This window comes from Macrotis lagotis, chromosome 5, assembly GCF_037893015.1.
Source record: "Macrotis lagotis isolate mMagLag1 chromosome 5, bilby.v1.9.chrom.fasta, whole genome shotgun sequence".
NCBI classification, from domain to species: Eukaryota; Metazoa; Chordata; class Mammalia; order Peramelemorphia; family Peramelidae; genus Macrotis; species Macrotis lagotis.
In genome coordinates, this window is record NC_133662.1 from 79184249 (window position 1) to 79203991 (window position 19743).

General features: G+C 36.9%; 1 protein-coding gene across 4 annotated transcripts in view; it reads left to right on the forward strand.

Annotated features, from left to right (window-relative positions):
* Positions 1-501: 501 nt before the first annotated feature.
* HTR1E (5-hydroxytryptamine receptor 1E) overlaps positions 502-19743 on the forward strand; it is a 102894-nt gene continuing 83652 nt past the window's right edge. For all 4 annotated transcript variants that reach the window (XM_074187115.1, XM_074187114.1, XM_074187113.1 and 1 more), the window contains exon 1: positions 502-1673. The gene's annotated coding sequence lies outside the window, so the exon portion shown is untranslated. The remainder of the gene's footprint in view (positions 1674-19743) is intronic.

Sequence of the window (19743 nt, forward strand, 5' to 3'; positions counted from 1 at the left end):
TTCATTTCTTCAGGAGCTTTTGCTAGGAGCTGTAGGGTAGTAGATTTGACATCAGAAGATATCCAGAGGCCTTCTAGTCAAATCCCTTCATTTTACAGGTGAGGAAACTAGACACCAATGAACAACTATAAAAAGCAATCTGCTTTTCTAAAAACTTTAGTTGTTTGGTCTCTGGCAAATCTCTGGGACCAGGTTTCTGTAGCTATAAAAATGAATGATTTGACTAGATGACCTCTCAGCTAACTTTCTGTTCTAATTCAACCACAGAATCAGAGCTATAGCTCTAAAGCTGAAAAGGACCTGCAAACTTAGCTAGTCCAGTCTCCTCTTTTGACTGACCCAAGAAGGTTTGAGATTACTCAAGGTCACGGAGTTGGAAGGAGGAATTAAATTCCGTCATCTGAGGCTACAAAATGGGCTGCCACGTGAGAATCAATTCAAATGTCTTCCCAGTCTTCATTAATAACCTTTCCTTCCTCCTAGGTCCACTCTCTTAGAGAGACATACCCTTTCTTTCCCTCATCTCCTCCATATTTATGGAAATCACCACTTACAGTTTTGAGTTGAGCAATTTACCTCCTCCTACACAAGGGACTATGCCAAGAGCCTGGCATTGTCCCTCTACTCCCTTCTCTCAAGCTTGCCCCTCCTCTCCATCCTCAGCCCTTTTCCTCCTCTCCAGCTCTTCTACAAGAGAAAAGAAAGGCCCTCCTTCAGCAGCCAATTCTGAACAGCCCTAGTCTCCTCAACCCGCAGTGCGGAGCCAGGACTAGAAGAGGGAGAGAGGAGGAGCCCGTCTCTTCCATCCCTACCTCTCCCTAACCTTACCCTGATCTTTACCCTTATTCTCGGTCGTCTCTGCGCCCCCCCGCCTGCTCGCTTTAGGTCTTATTCAGTGGAAGGCGCTGCCCTCTAGTGTCAGCCCCTGGGAGGGCGCTCACCGCTCAAGAGGTTTCGGGGTTTTGGAGGGGGTGTCCCTCTTCTGTAACCTCAAAACTGGGGGAGCTTGAGTGAGCCCGATGCTCAGATCCCTGTTCTCTTCCACTGTCTTGGAAGTCTCTCTTCTTCCCTCCAGCCCTAACTGTCTGATCAGGAGCAGGTTGAGCTCTGAATAGCTGCTACCTGCGAGGTGGATTTAAAAGGACTCCTCCTCTCCTTCCTCCTCCCCTTCCTTCTCCTCATCCTCTCCACGCTTAGAACCAGGCAGAGACTTGCAGGAGCCTAGCCCCCTGCTGCAGGGCGAGCTCCGCTCCGGGCTGAGTGCTCTCCTCTGGGAAGGTTCGGGAAGGGTCTGTCTGTCGTCTGTCTGTCTGTCTGTCTGTCTGTCTGTCTGTCTCTCTCTCTCTCTCTCTCTCTCTCTCTCTCTCTCTCTCTCTCTCTCTCCCCGGGTCCTTTCCTACCCCGCCAGTTCAGAGATAACTGGATTCCAGAAGCCAGAAGGGAGAAGTGAAGGCTTAGCGGTTGCCCCACACTGAGTCGACCGCAAGGAGTTGTGAGAAGCAGAGCTTTTCTTCCTCTGTCTCCTGATAGAGAGGAGAGAAGGGGACGAAAGAACAAGCGGGGCGAGCCTTCGGGAGCCCCCAACTAGTTCCCCTGCAGCTGGCTGAGCGATCACCATGCAGCCAGGAGCTAGCAGAAGCCGCGGTGGCATTCGGTGGCCTCGGGACGGCCAGGTGAGCAGGACGCCGCTTCCCGGGGCATAATTTCCCTTTTCCCCCCTAGTCCAGAGTCTGAGACTCTTGGCTGCTTGCCCTGCAGTGGAGATGCTCCGTGGGGTAAAGATGATGGGGCAAAATATCCTGAGGGCGGGAGCAAATCGTCAATTGCCCAAAGCTCAATGATGAGGGGAAAGAGCCTGGGTACCTAGGGAAGGGTACCCGAGCGACTGATAAGCACTGGGTTGGAATAATCGGGCATCCAGGCAGATAGCACTGGACCCTAGAATGGCATGGGTTTCTTTGTTGGCAGCTCCTCCTTAGTTACTGGAGATTCAATTTTCCATGCTAAAGCTGAGCTAACTAACTTTCAGTGACTAGATATGAGTGGATGAATGGATGGATTATATGTTATAAAGAATGCACATATAATTCAATATTTAAACATTCCAGATTTCGGATATTTGGGATTATATATTCTGTCTACTTCCAAAAGGATTTAAGGTATTTTTGCATACAATAAAGGATGTAGGGGTCAGTACTATTTACTTGAATTCAAATCTTGGGATGATCCATAGCAGCTTTCAGGACAGCAGAAGCGAAGATTTAGAAACTGGAGTTGATTAAAGACCCTTATCTAGGAAAAGTCTATTACATTGCATACATGCCTCAATAAGTAAACAAAGGATTTGACCTTGATAATAGAGATACCTAAGTCAGAAAGAAGGCATCAGGACATAAGACTGCAACTTGTTTGTATTCAGGTTATTCTAACCCAAAGTACATCTTAAATAAGACAGGCAGATGAAAAGAAGTTCCAGCTGGCCATTTATTTATAATATATAGATAGATATAGATATCTGATATTTTTGTTTATATGTATATGTATGCACTCATCACTGAATTATGTATCTAGAACTGGAAGGAACCTAGGTGGCCATTTGAGTCCAATCTCTTCATTTTATAGATGAAGGAGTTGAGGCAAAGTGACATGTCACTTGCCTGGGATTACACTGAGGCAGAATTTAAACCCAGGTCTTCTTGATTCAAAATCCAGTGTCTATCCACTCCATCATGCTATCAACCCCCTCAAAAAAGAAAAAAAAAAAAAAGAGGTTTTTAACCAGTATCAGAATTATCCTTCTGACTCAGTCAGTAAGTGGTTTCATTGGAATCTATGGCCCCAAAAATGTACCACCTAGTGACCAATGTAATGAGTGATGAGCCTTCTCCATCCTGATCAAGTTAATGCAAACAGATTTTCTTTCAATTGAGAAACACAATTTCTTTTACCTACCTATATCTGAAGCTTTTCTAGATTACCATTATTTGTCTGTATTATATATCATTTAAGAATTCACCATCACTTCTCCATCATGACAAGGCATTGAAATGGAACTAACAAAAATTTAAGTATTAAAAGATAATCCAATATTACCTTACTTGCAAGGGACATAGCTTTCTGCATACTAAGATGCCTGTTACCTGGTCCTCCTCATCAGAGCATTAGAGAAAATGACCAGAATATTTAGGTTAGACAGCTTTCCCTGAATGATCTGGTTTTTTTTTTCATTTTCCAAGTCCATTCTCACATGTATGTATGTGAAGTATGTGAATAACTACATAGAAAAATAGATGTCTTTTTTAATACAAAGGCTATAATTTATAATGTCAAAATAAAGGCTCACATCTGACCACCTTGAATCAAGGCATCACTAATATATTTTCTTTGATTCATATATTTAAAGGGAAACCATCAGGTAGAAATGGATCTCTGACTTCAACTTCACTAGCTAGGCACATGTGAAACATCTCATGTAGGAAGATTGAATCATGCCATCATCATTTACAGCCTTTTTCCAGAGTGATTGTTTTTCTGCTGAAATAAATGTTTCCTCATCCAGACAATGAAAGGGTTGTTGAAGAATTCTATGAGCCCTAAAATACACTGGCACCAAACATTTTGGGTATATAGAAGCATTTTGGAAAACATTTTGCAAATATTAAAACTGCTTCTTTTCTCTTCTCTCCCTCCCATCTAAAATATAGGGTGTCCCAAAAATTTTAGTGTGGTTTCAAGCACAAACAATTTAAAATTATACTAAGAATTTTAGAAAACCTGTTTTTCAGCCCACTGGGATCACTTAACAGAGGAAAAAGTGAGTCCATCAGTGGGGACTCAATTTGTTGTACTTTAAAAAAAATACATTGCTGCTTTCTAAAATCAAACTGCAAATTGATGATTGACAATGAAGAGGAGAACAAATGTGTAGACCACAAAGTAATATATAATTCATCATCTTCAGATATTTAAAAAGAGGCCAATTTTTATATATCAATATAAACAGATAGCATGAGTCATTCCATCTTCTATATGTGCTTCAGCAGTGGAGAAGTTGCCCCAGTTCTCATCTCATCTGCAGAGGAAACATTATAATGGGGAGATCTTTAAATCAGCAAATCTAAAAATTGGAAAGGATGCCAGAACTACTCTTATATCTGAACCTATGTCTGAGTATGATTGCTTACTATGTGCAAAACCTATGTGCAAATCATCCTTGTACTAAATGTTAGGAATACATTTAGGAAAACAATGTCTTGCTTTCAAGGAGCTCACATTCAGCTGGGGGAGAGAATTAAATAGAGAAGGTTTCAGTTGCAAGTTAGAAGAAAAGGTTCCATGGTTCTTGGGATAAAGTGGCAAAGTGGATGGTATTTCCTATTCTTTACTGTCATTACTGTTGATAAAATCAAGTCATTTTCTGATGTTCACCTAGTGACTGTACCAAGGCTTTGATGACAAGGATTTTCTTTTCTGGATCTTCAGTAGCCGTGACAGATCATTTGCAGGAGCAGTTGTCAAGCCATATCTCCTTGAGGGTTGTTTCCTGGATACTGACTGTGGGGGCTGGTCTAGAAGTATGATCAGTGGTCTAAGGGGTACTGTCACTCTTAGATTTACTTGCCAGTCAGTGGCAGATAGTCATTATGTGTGTTGGTGGAGTCAAGGAAGGGGTAATCCATCTCTGTGGTGATTTTCCCCTTATTTAAGGCTGAATGATCCAGGAAAGTAGTATTTTGGGGTTCAGAGTCATTAAGTCTAAAAACCTTCAAGATCTCTAGTAAGAAGCATCTCAATAGTTCCCAGGAAAACCATTCAACTTTTAGATGATTCTGTCAACATTTTTTTTTCCTTAGGAACCTTTAGATAGTAAAATGGATAGTGTTGGATTTGGAGTCAGGAAGACCTGAGTTCAAATTTTCATCAGGCACTTACAAACTGTATGACCTTGAAAAAGTCACTTAAACTCTTTGTACCCTCAATTGCCTCATCTACAACATGAAAAGGTTAGACTCAGTGATCTCTTATACTGTATCAAGCTCTAAATCTGTGATCCTGTAATTACTACCTCCAAACTTAGAGAACCTATGTTCAAATCCTATTTCTATTGCTTACTCCCTGTGTGACCTCAGCATCAAGTTTCTCTTCCTTAAAAATGAAAGGGATTAGACTATATGTCCCCTGGACTGCCTTTCAGCTTCAGATCTATGATCCTTTGATATTGTAAAAAAGAGAATCTGGTCCATTCCTCCACTGCCCAGTGTATAAATGTCTAGACTGTTGTTCAGTCGTTTCAGTTATATTCAATTTTTGTGACCCTGTTTTGGGGTTTTCTTGGCAAAGATACTGGAATGATTTGCTATTTCCCTCTTTGACTCAATTTGCAGATGAGAAAACTGAGGGAAGAGGGTTGGGTGACAAGTCTTCCTGATTCCAGGCTTGTACTCTTGGTTGCACCTCCTAGCTTCCACCTTTCCCCTAATAAGTGGTTATTTCTTATTTTTATGACTATCTTCAGGGATAGAGATTCCACATATAATAGTGTTACTCAAAATATTCACATTAATCATATTTAAAGTTCTTTTCCTAATACAAGAAAAACTCATCCTACATTCCAAAAATAATACCATAAATTATGTGAGAACCACAGTAACTTCAAATTTTCTTTTCATTTCTCCTTTCGTTTTCATATTTTGCCTTATTTTTATGTAGGTTTTCTCCTGTTTCTTTTACCTCATACAAGCATATGCTTTAGCATTTCTGTTTTTCTGGAGAGTATTTTTGCTTGTAAATAGAAATATTTATTCTTTCTCTTTTTATGCCACCAAAACCTTTGCAAAACTCTTTCTTTATGGCCATAGCTTTTGTTTTTCAGTTCTTTCAGTTGTGTCAGATCCTTCATGATCCCATTTGGAGTTTTCTTGGTAAAGATATTGGTGTGGTTTGCCACATCCTTTTCTAGTTCATTTTACAGATGACAAAACTGAGGCAAATAGGGTCAAGTGACTTGTCCAGGTTCACATAGTTAGTCAGTGTCTGAGGCTGGATTTGAACTGAGTTCTTACTGATTACAAGTCTAGGACTCTATCCCCTTGCACTACAAAAATTTCAAACTTAGAAGAAATCTCATTGATCATTTAATCAAAGCAATCATTGAAAAAGCATTCCCTCTACAACATATCAGTAACCCAAAATAAGTTCCTTTGAACCTGTGTACAATAAGGGAGTAAGATTAAGTGCCGTCTATGGTCCCTTCAAATTCTAAATCTTTGCTTCTTATCACCTCTATCATAATTTTGTTAGATTGTTCTACACATTTATTATGAAGAAATTGAAGAACAGACTTGCCTAAGATCACTCAGCTTTATATAACGCCTTCCTAGCTTATACCAAACATCTACTTTGTTGCATGTTACAACAAAGTGCACAAAGTGTACACTTTTTTTAATGACTTCACAATTTTTATTCTGTTTTTATTCTAAAAACCTAAATGGGGGCAGTTAGGTGGCAGAGTGGATAGAGCGCCAGCCCTGGAGTCAGGAGCACCTGAGTCCAAATCCGGCCTCAAACAATTAATAATTACCTAGCTGTGTGACCTTGGGCAAGCCACTTAACCCCATTGCCTTGTAAAAACCTAAAACTATGCTAAATGAAAAATGGTTGTCCTTTGTACTCAGAGAGGACCAAAATTATATCACTATGTCAGGATCAATGCACAGTGTGCCTAACTATATGGCTGATCAGACCAATATGAGCTTGGGTCTAGCCTTAAGTAGTTTGGATTAACATTTGGAGTAGAGATATCTCTAAATGTGCACATCTCACTTTTCCTTTGGGTTACTGTAATTCTGCTTTCTTCATAGAGCACAGTACCTTTTTTGATGGGGGGAGGAAGGTAGGAATGAAATATATATAAATAATATACAGAGGTCTAGTGATAACTTTGCTTTTGAAGTTTTTATCTAACTTATCAGATCTCAGCAGTTCTAATGATATAATTGGAAGATCAACCAGAATCCACTTGAACCTATGTTCTTACCACCACCATAAACTAAAAAAATAAAAGAAAAATCCATAAAGGATCACAAAAACCAAAGCCTATCCATTTGAATCAAAACAAGAATCAGTTAGGTGATGAAATGGATAATGTTGGACTTGGATTTGGGAAGGCCTAAGTTCAAATTCTCTCCCAGATATTCCAGTTGAAGAGCCTAAGATGTCACTTAATCAGTCTCAGCTTCAATTTCCTCATTTCTAAAATGGAGATAATAACACTACCAACCTCAAACAAGGCTTCTTTTTTTTCCATTAGAGACAAGGTATCTTCTTAGATAGAAATGATTTCTCAAACCAGTTTTTAAGCCCCCCTTATTAAGATACTCTATGCCTCATAAAATGGATTGTGCTATATGTGTATATATATTTACAAATAAATACACACATATACACACTATAAACAAATGCATATTTGATTATGCAAGTGGATATGTTTATATATATCCATGTATTATATGTTATATACATTATATATACATATATTATATGCATATATACATATTATATACATTATTTTATATATATATACCTATATATCACATATATAAAAATGTGAGTTATATACACATTTTATATATACATATAATATATTATAAATACATTATATATATATATACATATGAATATATAGGTCACAGGATGGTTTAATGGAAAATGTACTTGCTCTGGAATTGGAGGTTTCTAGGTTCAAATCCCACCTCTGATCAATCAATCAATAAACATTTATTAACTACCTACTATGAATCAAGAACTATTTTTAAAAATGAAGTTACAAAAGGAGTCAAAAGATAGTCTCTGCCCTCAAGTAGTTTAAAATCTAATGAGCTTTACTACCTAAGTGACCTGGGACAAGTCACATTCCCTTCCTAGGGCATAGTTTTCTCATCTTTAAAACTAAGGGATTGTGCTCTGAGATCAGTTCCTTCCAGTTCTCCTCCATCCCTAAATGCCTCACTCTCCACAGATGACTTTGCCTCCATTTTGGAGACAGAGATAGCCTAACTTAAAAACTCAGCTTAACACTCTTCTACTTAAAATTTCTCCAAATATTCATCTATTATCCCCCCCTTCCTTTCTGTCTCAGAAGCATTTCTTTTTCCAACTTTCCTCTCTCTTTCTGTCCATGAGTCTGCCCCATCTTTCTTCTAGAACTTCCTTCTACCAATCATCCTTGCTTTACTTTAAAACTTCAATTTCTTCCACTGAAATTATTCCTTCCCTCATCTAGGAACATGCTCAGGTGTCACCATCCTAAAAACCCGAGAACAATAACTTGGACTCCTCAACTCTGCCAGGGAAGTGACCATCTGATAATCATTTGATTGTTCAGATTTATCTGCTATAAAAAGTGAATCATAATAATTGCCCTAACTTAGTGCGAGGGCAGTGTTTTATAAATCTTTAATTAAAGCACTGAATACATATATTATTATTGTTTATTGCCAATTTACTTGCATATTTATCTTCAATAATTAACTTTTTTGAAAAAAAAAATGATCCCCACTACCAGTCTATGCTTCCTTACTTTGACAGACAATCTGGTTTCCATTATTCATATGGAAACTGTTATCTCAGATATCACTAGGGATCTTCTAATAACAAAATTCAGTGTTATTTCTTATTTTGCTTCTCTGACTTCTGATGCATTATATGGTGTACTACCTTCTCCTTCATATTTTCTGTCTTGGTTTTCAAGGAATATCACTTCCTGTTTCATCTCAACTTTTATGGCCTTTCCTTCTTTGAGCCTTTCCCTGGATCTTCTCATGATTTCCACTATCTTAAACACTTAGGATAATTTGAATTTTATGCTCAACTCTTTTTCCTATCTGTATTCACTTGCTCCATGATCATCATTTCCATGGTTTCAACTATTGACTCAGTGCCCTTGATTCTCAAATATACATGTATGTGTGTATATATGCTTGTGTATAGGTGTGGGTTTGGGTGTAGGTGGATGAGTAGGGGTAGAGAGTGAAAAGGAGGATATATCCCTGATTTCTCTCTTAAACTTTGTATCAGCCTTGTCAAATGGATCCTGTATATTTTCCCATGTTAGGGAAGGTACAGGGGTTTTGTGGGTTAAGAGGGAAAGAACAACAACAAAAGCCAAGTCAGTTTTTGAGTTAGGAAGACTTGAATTCAAATTCTGACTAGCAACAACTCAATCATAGGTCCAGACCTAAGCAAAAAGTCATTGGCATCCGAACTCAATATGTTCAATTTTGACCTCATCTTTCCTCCCAAGTATGACTCTCCTCCTGTCTTACCTATTCCTGTCAAGGGCACCATTTATCTTTCATCAGTTACTCATGCTTATAGTACCTCTTTGACTTCTCTCTTTCCCTCATATATATGAACCCAGAACCACTCCAACTTTTTTTCACTTCTACCACCAGAAAAATTACTGTTATCTGTCCTCTTGGTGTAGTGGATAAAGCACCGGCCCTGGAGTCAGGAGTACCTGGGTTCAAATCCGGTCTCAGACACTTAATAATTACCTAGCTGTGTGGCCTTGGGCAAGCCACTTAACCCCATTTGCCTTGAAAAAACCTAAAAAAAAAGATTTTTAGTGCTCTAGACTACTGTCTAAGACTATAAATTGCAAAGAAGCAACTGACTTGTGTTGGGAGAGAAGATTTCCTCATATGGGGAATAGTTAAGGTTCAGTTCTTTTCCTTACTAGTTCCATGAAGGTAAGGACAATAGTGTTATTTTTTTATTCCTAGATACTGAAGTGATAGGTGCTAAGTATTTTGTTGGATGAATATTGAATAAGAAGTCCATTAAGTCTTTGATGTTCAGAAAACTATGGGTCATGCTTTTTCCAATTTTCTTGAACTGTTGTTTGGGTTAACTTACTCTTTCCCTATAATTCCTTTCAGTAAGCAGTTCTGTTTTTTGCAAAAAATATCATTATCCCCTAATAAAATATCAATGGTTCTTTGACCTTTGTTATATCAATTTCCTCTAATAGAAGAGCTTATCTACTTTCTCTTGTTTTCCCTATTACTAATAATCCTGATCTGACCAGGGGTAAATATTTTCCATTAGCTGTTTCTATCAGATATGCTGTCAAACGACCTTTGGATGAGGGGAACCTTAGACTAAATGATCTCCAAGGGTTCTTCCAATTTTAAAATTCTCTGATTCTTGCCAATCACTAGTACCTTTAGGGTTTCCATATTAAAATATTATGTATTCAGAAGTGTGAAGTCAATTGTAAAAGGTTGATGATTAATGGATATATAAAAGAAACAGAGTGGTATTGGGTCCTGGCAAATGGGGAAGAGTCAGGTGAAATTTTAAAGAGAATTTAAATTGAAAACCAAAACAGAATTGTTTTTGAACTGTCTAGAGGAAGAGAACATATCTTGGATCAGTGGTAAAAGCAGACAGGATTAGAGAGACAATGTGAACTTCCCTAGAGTCAGAGAATTATAACCTGAGCCAGAAAGAATCTTATTTAACAGCAATGAGCATTTTAAGTGCCAGTTGTATATCAATCACTATTCTAGGCACTCAGAAAGACATGAAGTTTAAATAAGATATAAAACTTTTCCTTATTTTCCTTAGCATCTAGTAGATTAAAAATTGATAACATGATATTTACATGACTCAAATCACTGGTTAAAAGTATATAGACCAAGGGTTTGCTAAACAAACCCTAATGAAGATTCTGTCCTAAGTAGGACAAAATGGGACTCTATCCATTGATAGAAGATTGTAATGGCAGTCTCCTCTAGTCTTACTCTATTATCTAATAGTGTGACCTTGAGCTCTCAGAAACTATACCAATAGAGTGCATTTACTCGTTAAATCAGAAAGGTTTCTGATACAGTGCTGACAACAGATAGTGTCTACCATCTAAGGCCTAGAATGACCTCAACTGACCACAAGCTCATCAGCACCCTGACCTCAATGAAATATATTCTTCAGACAGAAAAACCCATGAAATATACCTCCTATATGTGTATAGATAACTACCTATCAACATGTAGTCAATTGAACCATCATATAGCCTGGTGGTTGTTCCAGTAATTTGTTGCGTTCAATGAAAATTGTCCAAATATGCACAGTATTCAAAAACTGAATATGAGATAAGATAATATTGTTAAAGGGAAAGTCAATATCCCAAAGATTTGAGAGTCAAGCCCCTCAGTGGTAACATAGAAGGTAGGGTAGTTATAGGAAGGGCTCATCTTTTCAGGATAGTTTAACCTTTTTAGAGCAATCTCAGACTGAATAGTAAAACAGTTTTATTTTGGATTTTTTAAGATATTTTTTACTTTCAGAAACTTGGATCCTCATTCTTTCCTCTTCCCTCCCAGTCCCATGAAAACCTTCCTCATACACTTCATTTTAGCATACCCATGATCTCATTTTGTGGGTATCTTAGGTTTAGTGGTAGCTTGGGGCAAATGAATGAATGAGGCATTTATTGGGCACATAAATTACTGTATACAAACCACCATACTAAGTGCTAGGAATGCAAACAGAAAAAACTAGAGAGTTCTTGCTCCTAAAGAGTTTACATTCTAAAGTTAGAGGCAATGCATATTAAAGGTTTCAACTGCAGTCAGATGGAAAAGTCTCATGGTCCTTAGGGTACTGCAGCAAAGCAGGAGATAATAATGTCATTATTAAATGTCACTAACTCCAAAGCTCTTGCTTGGGTTAAGAGTCCTTGAGTTGATGGTAGTTAAGGTGGTGGTCCTTTGACTCATCTGGCGCATCCTGTCAGTCTCTCAGAGTACCTTTCGGCTTCAGTTAGGGTGGCTTATTACCATCCTGCATGTTGTAGTTGATCAGCAATTGGTGGAGATAATGGTCCCTTTTTCCATAGAAGTGGCTTCCCCAGTTGATAGCTATAAGGGCTAGGTTAGAAGCAAAAATGGTGGTATGGGGGACTGGGAGAATATTGCCTCTTCCAAAGATCCTGAATCCATCTGCCTTTTGGAGGTAGTCAGCATTTTGCAATGGTGATGAAGAAGGTGAGCCCCCTTTCCACCATGATTTCTCTCATAAATGATGGCTCAAGGAGGGAAACAGAATATAGTCTGATTGCTGAATTTGAAGTTTAGATAAGATATAGAATTCAGAATCAGATATAGAATCTATAGAATTCAGAGACTACCTTAAAAAATGGATTAAGCTTTATGTCCCTAGAAGATCAGATAGCTTCTCTGAGCCTTTGCATTAATGGAGGGATTACTCACACTATTAAAGGTGAAGTTTATAAGACATTTAATATAATTATCTCTATTTCCTCTTCTATAAAATGGGAATTATAATAATCTTTCATCACAACATGGGTCTGAGAATAAAATGAGATGATTGTCTAAGGGACAGGGGTTAGATCTAGACCTGTGATTTCATCAGTCTATGATATTACTAAATGAGGTTATTCTTTCTACTAATGCTGATCAGTACCTTCTCTTCCCCTCGGAGAGTTACCTAAGCATTGAGCAGTTAAGTGACTTTCCCAAATTCACACAGTTAATTTGTTATCAGAGGCAGGACTTAAACTTTGTTTTTTTCTTTATTATAGCTCCACAGAGAGTTCTTTAATTACCATATCAAACATCAAAATACCTTACAAATATCAAAACCTTACAAAAATTCAGTCATTATTATTACGAGTTCAGATCACAAGTCATCCATGACATCTTCTGTGTAATTCTTATCCATGTTACCTGAAAGATTCACTTTCAAAGGATATATTTAATATATCAAAAATTTTTCTTTGGGTTGTTTTCTGCTCTGTTGGTACCAGGTTAGCACTTGGGCTGCACATCTCTTATGCCTCAGTCTAACCACATGATCACCTACCCTATTTTATTGTAGTTGTTCTCAAAGAGAACCATGACATCAGGGAGACAAGGCCATGACATGAAAGTAAATTTGATTTTTAGTGAAGGAGGACTAGGCAAAGTCACCAGTCTCACTGAAGCCATCTGGATCCAGTGGCTAGATATGGATCAGGATGGCTGCAGATGTCTGGATAGATTCCCATAGGCCAATTATTCCTCTTGTTACACAGAGGTTTAAATGATTGATAAAAGTTCAAAGGATTAGTTTTCAGAGTTTTGTGACTCTGGAACTACTTTTGCTATCATCATTATATCAGAGGAGTCATGTGATTATATTATATGTCCCAAAGAGTCTAAAATATAGCTTTCTGAAGTAATTCTTTAAAATATAGCATCAGACAGAAGACTGATGCTGCTAAAACCAGAAGTTGTAAAAGAACCATTCTGAGTATCAGTTGCATAAAGTATGTCCCTTCCTAGAGAGATTTGAAATTTAGTATCTAAAAACATGAATCTCTAAGAGAATTTCAGGCACAAGTTAGGAAGGAAGACATTTGGGTGTCATAGGTTGTTCCTGAATCCCTTCATCTCCAACCTTTCCCTCCCATTGAACCAGTGCCAAAACTAATAAGTATAAAGGCAAAAATCTGATACCCTGAAACACATATGACAATTGAAATAATATTGATCCAAAGTAAACTTATCACAGTGATTTGATGGTAGTGCCATAGTATCTGCATTAGTATTAGTCTTTCACACTTGTCTTTCGGATTTTTGACCTGTGAGAATTTAGTCATCTGTAAGAACTGACCTAATGATTCTTCAAAGAACTCAATTTAAAAAGGAAATTAGGAAAACTGAAAGAATTCTGAAGCAGATACAAACATCTAAGTAGTGAATAGAGATGTTAAAGGAAATATCACTAAAAATTCATGTCAGAAATTGGATATATATATATATATATATATGTTGTGTGTGTGTGTGTGTGTGTGTGTTGTTAGTAATAGGTGGCAGAGTGTATAGATGTCAGGCCTAAGTCAAGAGGAAATAAATTCAAATCAAGCCTCAGTCACTCAGTTACTAACTATGTGACTCTGGGCAGGTCACTTTAGCCTTTGTCTCAGGCTCCTCATCTTCAAAATGGGGATAATAATAGTACCTACCACCCAGGTTTATTGTGATATTATATAAATATAAATTCTTTGATTGCATATGTAGATACTGGGGCAGGTAGGTGGCACAGTGTATAAAACACTGGCCCTGGAGTCAGGAGGAGCTGAGTTCAAATTCAGTCTCAGACACTTAATAATTGCCTAGCTGTGTGATCTTGGGCAAATCACTTAACCCCATTGCCTTGCAAAAACTAAAAAGAAAAATTATTCCCATGGGGTTTCCCTCAAAATCTGAGAGATACATTGAAAACATTGTATGTACACATTGTTACAATGAAGAATATAATATTACCGACAACTATAGCAATAATAATTATAACTATATATATATAGATATAGATATATAGTACATTAAAATTATGAGTGCTGTCTGGTAGAGATGCCAGAACATCATGATCTCCAAAGAACTAAAGATGGATATCACTTAGAAGGCCATTGAGAGATTCATAGTGTAATTGATTAGGCTATAATCAATAACAAATGAAGAACTTTTAAGAAGAGCAGGGATAAAGGATAAAGACAAGAAAAAAAATGGGCTGGCCATGGTTCAAAAGCAGAAATGACAAGTGGAAGCTGCCCTCAAAAGTGGTATCCTTGTAGGGTTGGAAGAAAGTAAGGAAGGCCTCTATCACAATGGATGGACCTTCGTTGGGGAAATTTTTTGAGGATATGGAAGGAAAGCATATAGAATGGGAAGACATGGATGAGTTACAATCTGTATTGTTGAAAGGAACTATTGAGTCAGTGAAATCAGAGATTCCCATTTAAGTTATCTGGTTAATTTTAGGTTTACAATAGACTTTACTTACATAAATTGAATCCCACAACAGCTATATTCCTAATATACTTTCTCTGCTTTTTTGAGGAAGGAGAGAGTCAGTTTGGTACCATTGGAAAGAACCTTGGTTGCATTCAGAGAGCCAAGACTGAAGTCCAAATTTTGTCATGTAAAACCAATGTGACTTGTGACAAAGCACTTCAATTTTTTGATTCTCAGTTTCTTCATCTATAAATGTAAGAGAGATAAATTAGAGGGTCTCATTTCTAGCACTAAGTCTACACCTTAGAGATATCTGAAGAAGCAAGTCAAGCCATAAATCTGAAAGGAAAAAAATAGACCTTTATATAGCACATTTTAACTCACACAAAGGAAGGTTAAGTGTTTTTAACCTCAGAAAACGAGGGGCATGGAGACTAACGGGGAAGAAGAATCAAAGTATATTGGAATCAGATTCACCTAATAAATAAGGACACAACTGAAACTTTAGAGAAGACAGATGTATCCATTATTTAGCCAATAGAAAGGGACTAGGCCTTTGATGAGGTGACTTTGAAGCACAATGGAAGAGTATGAAGGAGAACCCTAGTCATTTGAGAGTTTTTTTCTATAACTATGTCCAGAGTTCAAACCAATGACCCAGGCTTTCATTTTGTCTCCAAGTTTGCTGCAAGCCCACCTGGATTGTTTCCAAATACTGTTTGGGGAAGAAGAATGTTTTTATAGCTGAGACAGGGATTCCCTATGTTTTATAATGACCATTTTCCTCTTCTGTCATAAGCAAGATGTTTTCAATTAGCTAACAAGCTAATTTCCATCAAGGAAAAGAAGGGACAAGGCAAGAAATACTTGGGGATGAGGGTGGGGGGAAGCTTTTGGAGTGGGGAGGGGGAAAGTTATTTTTAGGTTATTGAGATTCAGTTGCAAGAGTCTCATCCTAAAAAGATACTTTTTTCCAGACTACCCCAAATAGATATCACACACACACACACACACACACACACACAAACACACACACATATACACACGCACACACACAAACACACAGTCACATAGCTAGTAAGTAGGCTGAAAAAAAATCTGAGTTTTATAATGATATAGTTTATTAATCCTTGATACCTTTCTATTTCTGGTAAGTTTAGATTTTAGTTAGTAGGCACAAAGACTGAATGGGTTCTTAGAAATTCCTGGGTCTCACACTCTTATAATGAATGGAAAGAGGGCCAAGGTGGAAATATTCAAAACAATTCCATTTGTTCTTTCAATCATTGGTGTGGGTTGAGAGGGGTAAGGGGATGGGGTTATATCACAATTTCCTTCTATAAAAAGTATTTTCTTAACTGTTCTTTAGCTTTGAATTTTGGGATTGCAAGCCATTATTATTATTAACAACAACAACAATAATAATAGCATTTATTCAACTCTTTAAGGTTTGCAAAACACTTTTCAAATACTATCTCATTTGATCTTCACAACAACCTTGGGAATTAGGTGTTATAATTTTACTTAATATTTTAACTCAGAAAGATGAGTCTTCCTAACTCTGAGTGCAGTGCCCTATCCATTATGCTCCCTAGATGCCCTTAAAATCTAAACAGGTTTTAAAATTTTGCATGAAACCTTGAGTAACAAATCAAGGAATAATGCAGTCAACTTGGGTGCAAAGAAGGTGGGAAGAAATTCTAGTTTCTTCAATGAGGAGTTTGTATTCTAAACAGCTAAGGGAAGGGGACCTTGTCATAACCAGGGAACTACAGGCCTTTTGTGGGTAATATAGGGTTCAGATTGAGCAGGGAAGTCTACTCTGTCCCCTGCTCCCTACTTGAGGGCAAGGAAGGAGAAAAAGTCCCTAAAGAAACACAATGAGAGAGGGAACCACAGCTTATAATATCCCCCTTTGCCTTCCATATAATTTCCACCCCTGAAAAATCATATTTATAGTAATTCAGCTCCTTAACTGTGTATATTATTGTCTTAGAATCATAAATTTAGAGCTTGAAGGGAATTTTAGAGGTCATCTAAGCCTAAGAGCCTCAGAGAGGTTAAGTAATTTGCAGTCACACAGCATATGAGAATCATGATTTGAATCCATTACCTTGACTTTAAATCTAGCAAACATATCTTATAGGCTTCAGAAATACACATAAAAGTCATATAATTCTCAACTCTCTCAATTTTAGCTTATATTATCTATTTAAATGCACAGTATGCAAAACATTGTGAATATGTAGGGTTTTTTTAAATCTACATTGTAAATTCCTTCTCTCAAGCAGGTTATATTCTAAAGTGTGTATATGTGGAGAGGGATGGGGAGGAAGGATAGATACAGATAAGTATAATACAAAGGAGAATGGGATGAGTACAAGAGAGATCCAAATAAAGGGCTCTAAGAACATTTGAAGCAGGAAAGGAATTACTTGAGATCTTCACAGTGATGAAAAGCTTAGAATGGAAGAATGTAGTAGACTGGATTACAGCAAGTTTTGATATTCTAAAATGAGGATTTGAAATGTAAACTTCCATAAACATTATCTTCCCATCCCCATCCTTACTTCCAAATAGTAGAGTAAAACTTAAGCCTGTTATTATTAAAATTGCCTAGTATTCAGATTTTCTTATCAGAACTCATTTAGATTTCTGATTATTCTGTCTTAAGATCACAGATTCAGAACTAGAAAGGATGTTAAAGAGATTGAGTCCACACCCATATCTTCATTTTATAGATGAGGAAACCAAGGCACCAAGCAGTTAAGAGACTTACCAAGAGTCAGAGAAAACTTCTGAGGTAGGATTAGAAAACAGGTCTTCTTGACTCTTCCAGGTCTACTGCCTATCCACCACTCTATTTCAACTCTTGTTTTTAGCCTATTTTAATACATCTTTTAGATTAAAAATAGAGGGATCAGAACAAATAATTTTAAATTTATATTCAGGGTAACCAGCCTAGACACATTGAAAACATTCAATTTCCAAACAATTTCCAAATAGATTCCAAACAATTATGGTAACTTAATCCACATTTAATCTTTGAGTCACAGGAAACAAGTTTCTAATGCCCCCAGACACCTTGCTTGATACTGGTAATATTAGGGAAAAACTGAATTAGACCTGGTGTGTGACTTCTTCCATGCAAATGAATCAAGAGAGCTAAAGTACAGGATCCCTAAGGCCCCTTCCAGCTTCCCATTCTTTGATTATAAGAATGAAAAATGTAATGAGCCTAATGACTTTAGAGGAGTTGGAAGTCTCATTGCTCAAAATATGTTTAATTAGTTTTTCAGCTTAACAAATGAAAGGAAAAATTCTATTCATTGTTTTCTAATGTCCTGGCATATGCAACATTTCTGTTTAGCATTCTTCTATAGAAAACGAATATCTTTGAACTACAGTAATCTATTCAATTACCAGCAGTCATGGTATGTCATATTCATAGTCCAGATTGGTTTTGAGTGATTTCAAGACTTACCTTAGGTATCATTCAGAAGAATCAGTTTTTGTTTTATACTAGTATGCTTAACTAATTTGAGTGTACCATGGTGTTTTCATTCTCTTGTGCATAATAAAAATAACTGTCATTGAGAAAATATTTGGCTTTTTAAACTGAAAACATGCTCAATCACTTTTATTGTATTGGCTACTCACCCAAGGGTTATAAAGGAAATATAATTGAGTATTGTATTAAGAATAAGGACCTCTATATTTTAGGTCTGCCTTTCCCACTGATTTTCTGGATAACTTTAAACAAGTCACCTCAATTCTTTGTTCATTATTTTCCTTATTTATAAAATGGAGAACTTGAACTGGTCCAACTTACCTCATAGGATTGTGATGAGGAAAAATTGATATAATAGTCAAGGAAAAATGTCATGGAATTGAATAGAAATAGGAACATAATAGATGTTCCTTGAAGGTTCCTTAAGGTTTCATTTTTCTCTTTATAGCACAGTTCCTAGAATGTGGCATATTCTCAATAAATGCTTTTGAATTAAAATGAATTGTTGATTATGAATTATGTTTGATGGTGGTGGTGGTGGCCACCAATTGTTATTCTACATTGTCATCCTCCTTCACCTTTCCCTGACAAGTAAACAAATTGGTATGATTCACAATGATCAAAATCTGCTATTGAAAGGCTCCTTTTGTATAAAGGTTATACAATAATATATTGACAAACAGTTTAATTTAGTAGATAGAGGGCCAGCCTTAAAGTCAGAAAGATCTGTGTTCAAATTCTGCCTGTTACATGTTGGATACAGGACCAAGAAAGGGTATTTGATTTCTTAATGTCTCCTAAGCAATTCTCTATGATTGTAAGTTACAGATAAGCTTTCAGTCTATTTTAGTGAAAAGAGTTTCCACACTGTGAAGTCCCTCACACTTATGAAACCACTGGCTGGAATGTAGAAATAATAAAAAAATTGTAGGTAGGCATGCTTCTGAAAATTTGCACCAACATTGATGTTTTAATGAATGAAATTGCATGTCAAATGCATGCAGAGAGATTCTATTTAGAATTACATGATGAAAGCTTAAGGAGACAAAGATCAATGATCTGGGCCATAACTCACTTGACTGACAACAGAAACTAAGGATTTAGAGACTTGCACAAGATCACAGAAGGAAGTAACAGAACTACTATTTCCATCTAAGTTGTTTGACTCCAAATCTACTACTCTATCTATTCTATCTTGCTGGGAACCTTATAGAAAATCCAGTTGTAATTTTAATAAACATGAATTTTCTCAAAATAATTTCTCACATTTGTATAGTACTGTGAGGTTTGCAAAACTAGTTACAAATGGTAACACAGCAAGAGAAAATTATTGATTCTTTGTCACATAAGTTTGGATGATGAGATGTTTAATCAAGTTGTCTCTAAGACCCTTCCAGCTCTAAATCCTAGAATCCTAAATATGACCTCACTAAG